Genomic DNA, 3,887 nt, shown 5'->3' on the forward strand with positions numbered 1-3,887 from the left:
GACACCATGGGTGCTTCCGCAGAAGGTGAAAGAGTAAACATACATGACTTGATAGAGGTCTTGTCTTCTTTTTCTGCTGTCGATTTTTATCTGAACAAAGAAGACGTCTTGTATATTGCGAGAACCATGTATTGTATATACTACGAGACTTTATGTACAGTTAAGACGATATATATTTTTTCTCGGATTTTTAGACGACCCTCCTTATTGTGATTGTATTTTTTCACGAGGTTTATGATAGAACCAAGGCTTTGTATTTTGCCAGTGTTGAATATATTGATAATTTTGTCGGGTATGAGCCCCTGAGCCTTTCTTGTGAGAGAATCATATGCGATCAATATCTTTGTTTCAATCATACTATATTGCAGCTTCGCAAGCCCATCTCGTTAAAAACCTTTCAGCCCCACTCGATGCCCTGAAAGGAAAAGAGTGCGTCTGAAAACTTGTGAGCTAGATACAATGTGTGTTTACAAAGGCTCTGTGCCTTGGTCTTCTAGGCGTAGAACCGTCGTAGCTGCGCCACGTTCCACGGGTTCCCTTCTTCCTTGCCCGATTTTTTGTCCTTCAATCTGTAGGCTCCTCCTGGGATAAGTTCAATAACAATGTATGGGCCTATCTATGGAGACTCGAAATTTTCATGGCTGTCCTGGGTGAGCCGAAGAACTTGAAAGGACCTTGGCCGCAAACGTCGACTGTGTTAATTCTTCAGGTTTTGTTGATACATGGTGACTCTCGACAGCACCTCGTCCCTGGCTTCATCGAGTGCATCCACATCGTCTTCCATGACCCTCCTTGAAGTCTCTTCGTCATATTCTGTAACTCTCGGTGAATTATGCTCTATTACTATCGGGAACACCGCCTCAGCTCCATGGACCAGAAAGAATGGAGTTTCTTGCGTTGTTGTATTGGGCATTGTTCGTATGCTCCAGAGCACATTTGGCAACTCATCGACCTAGGTATGTCGAGCTTTTTCCAGTGGTGTAAATAGGCGCTTCTTGATGCCGTTGCAGATGATACCGTTTGGTTTTTCGATTGGCCATTGGTTTGTGGGTGCGCCACTGATGCAATGTGTAGTTGGATGCCTACTTCGTCACAGTATGCCTTGAATTCTTTGGCGGTGAAGTTTCTGCCGTTGTCCATAACGATGTTGTTTGGGACACCAAATCTAAAAACTATGCCTTTGATAAAACTCACCACTGATGCTGCATCTGCCGAGGTTACTGGTACTGCTTCGATCCACTTGTTGAACTTGTCGACCGCTACCAGCAAATATATGTATCCTCCTGGCTAGGCCTTGTGTAGCTTTCCCACCATGTCGAGTCCCCATTGTGCAAAGGGCCAAGATAATGGTATTGGCATGAATTCTGCTACGTGCGAACTATATCTTTCGCATCCTCTATTGTGGTTAGCCAATAAAATCCTGCCCTGAAAACTTTGGCTGCTATTGCTCGGCTGCTTGTGTGGTGGCTGCATACTCCTTCGTGCATATCCTTCAATATGACCCGTCCTTCCTCAAGTGTGATGCATCTTTGCAATACTCCCCTTTAACCACGGTTAAAGCTTTGGATCGTCGGATGACTCGCCTTGCCTCGACCGGATCCTCAGGATACTCCTTTCTTGTGATATATGCCACATAGACCTGCATCAAAGGAACTTGTATCATCATAACTTCGCGTGGATCTTCCTCATCTTCTGACATATTTGTCTTTGACTCTGTTGTAGCCCCGGAGTCTTTCTTAGATTTCTCCTTCTTCTTTGGCTGCTTTAGTGTTTTCTTCGTCTTGGTGGATCTTTCACTTATCTACTCCCAAAAAACGCCAGGTGGTATCGGCAGGCACTGCGACCCGATATTTGCCAAAACGTCGGTTTCGTCGTTGCTGAGTCTACTGATATGGTTAACTTCGCAGCCGTCGAAGAGTTTTTCGAGTAAATTCTATAATTCCTTGTATGCTATCATGCTGTCGTTGACTGCATCGCACTTGTTCATCACCTGTTGAGCTACCAGCTGGGAGTCGCCAAAGATCTTTAAGTGGGTGGCACCGCACGCCTTTGCCATCTTCATCCCATGTATAAGTGCTTCATATTCTACTTCGTTATTGGACGCGTTAGCGAACGTCATCCGCAGTATGTACTACATTTTGTCGCCTTGGGGTGACACAAGTATCACGCCTGCTTCAGCTCCTTCCAATCTCTTGGACCCGTCGAAGTTCATAGTCTAGGTACTCGATAAATCTGGAGGTCCGTATTTTGCAGCTCCATCCACTCTGCGATGAATCTGGCAGTTTCGGCGACTTTATTGCTTTTCTTTTTTCATAGGTGATGTCCCGAGGGGAGAGCTCTATGCCCCAAAGGGGGACACGCCCCGTTGCTTCTGGGTTGTTCAGGATATTGGAGAGAGGTGCATCGTTGCAACTACTATCGGATGTGCCGAAAAGTAGTGTTGCAGTTTTCTTGCCGTTGTAAACACACCATATGCTAACTTCTGATACTACGTCTAACGTTTCTTTGATGGCGATAAAACTTCACTGATGAAGTATACCGGCCGCTGGACTCCATGGATTTTTCCTTCTTCTTCTCTTTCCACCACAAGGACCGTGCTGACCACTTGGGGTGTGGCCGCAATATATAACAGGAGAGGCTCCTTTTCCCTTGGAGCCACCAGTATTGGGGGGAGATTGTGCGCTTGAGATCTTCAAAATCTCTATCTGCTTCCTCATTCCACTCGAACTTTTCCCCTTGCTTGATCAGCGCGTAAAACGGTAACGCTTTTTCTCCCAGCCTGGCGACGAATTTGCTCAAAGCTGCGACTAGCCCAGTTAACTGATGTATTTCCTTAAGCTTGTTTGGCTTGCTCATCATTACAATGGCTTGAATTTTCTCCGGGTTGGCCTCGATTCCTCTTGAGGACACCAAGTATCCGAGGAGTTCTCCCGCAGGAACACCAAAGGAACATTTTGTCGGGTTTAGCTTCAGGCAGAATTTGTCGAGGTTGTCGAAGGTCTCCTTGAGATCATCAATCGAAGATGAACTGTGCTTTGTCGAAGGAACTATACTTGAACGTTTTTGCCAATCTGTGTGGCGAGATACTTCTGCATCATCCACTGGTAAGTGGCTCCCGTGTTTTTCAACTCGAAGGGCATTGTTCTGTAACATAACACGCCATAAGGAGTTGTGAAAGCTGTTTTGACCTCGTCTTCTTCTTTTAAGCAGATCTGGTTATAACCAGAATACGCGTCCAGGAAGGAAAGACGTTCGCAGCATGCCGTGGAGTCGATAATTTGATCGATCCTCGGGAGGGGAAAGTGATCCTTTGGACAATGGTTATTGAGACACATGAAGTCGACGCACATGCGAAGGACATCAGTGTTTTTCTTCGGGCCCAGTACTGGTTTGGCGACCCATGTGGCCTCGGTGTGTAGCTCTTTGATGAAGTTTGCCTCTCAGAGTCGATTAAGCTCAGATAGCATTGCTTTGCGGTTTGGCTCGGAGAAACACCGCAAAGGTTGTCGGATCGGTCTGGCTCGTGGATCTAGGTTAAGAGGGTGCTCGGCAAGTTCCTTGGGTACTCCTGGCATGTTAGTTGGACACCATGCGAAGATTTCCCAGCGCTCACGGAGGAACTCGACGAGCGCGCTTTCCTATGCGCTATCCATGTTTGTCGCGATAGATGTCGTCTTCTTAGAATCTGTCGGGTGGATTTGCACTTCCTTGGTGTTTTTGGCGGTGTCCAAAGTTTGTTCCTTAAGTGGCCTTCCTCCGTCAGGTAACACATCATAATCAGTTGTTAATTTTGACGCTGCATACTCAGCCTACATCCCGAAAGTTTCCGATATCTTGTGGACATCCTTGTCGCACTTATCTGCCAGGGAAAAACTTCCCTTTACCGT

Source organism: Lolium perenne, chromosome 5 (assembly GCF_019359855.2).
Source record: "Lolium perenne isolate Kyuss_39 chromosome 5, Kyuss_2.0, whole genome shotgun sequence".
Classification (NCBI taxonomy): domain Eukaryota; kingdom Viridiplantae; phylum Streptophyta; class Magnoliopsida; order Poales; family Poaceae; genus Lolium; species Lolium perenne.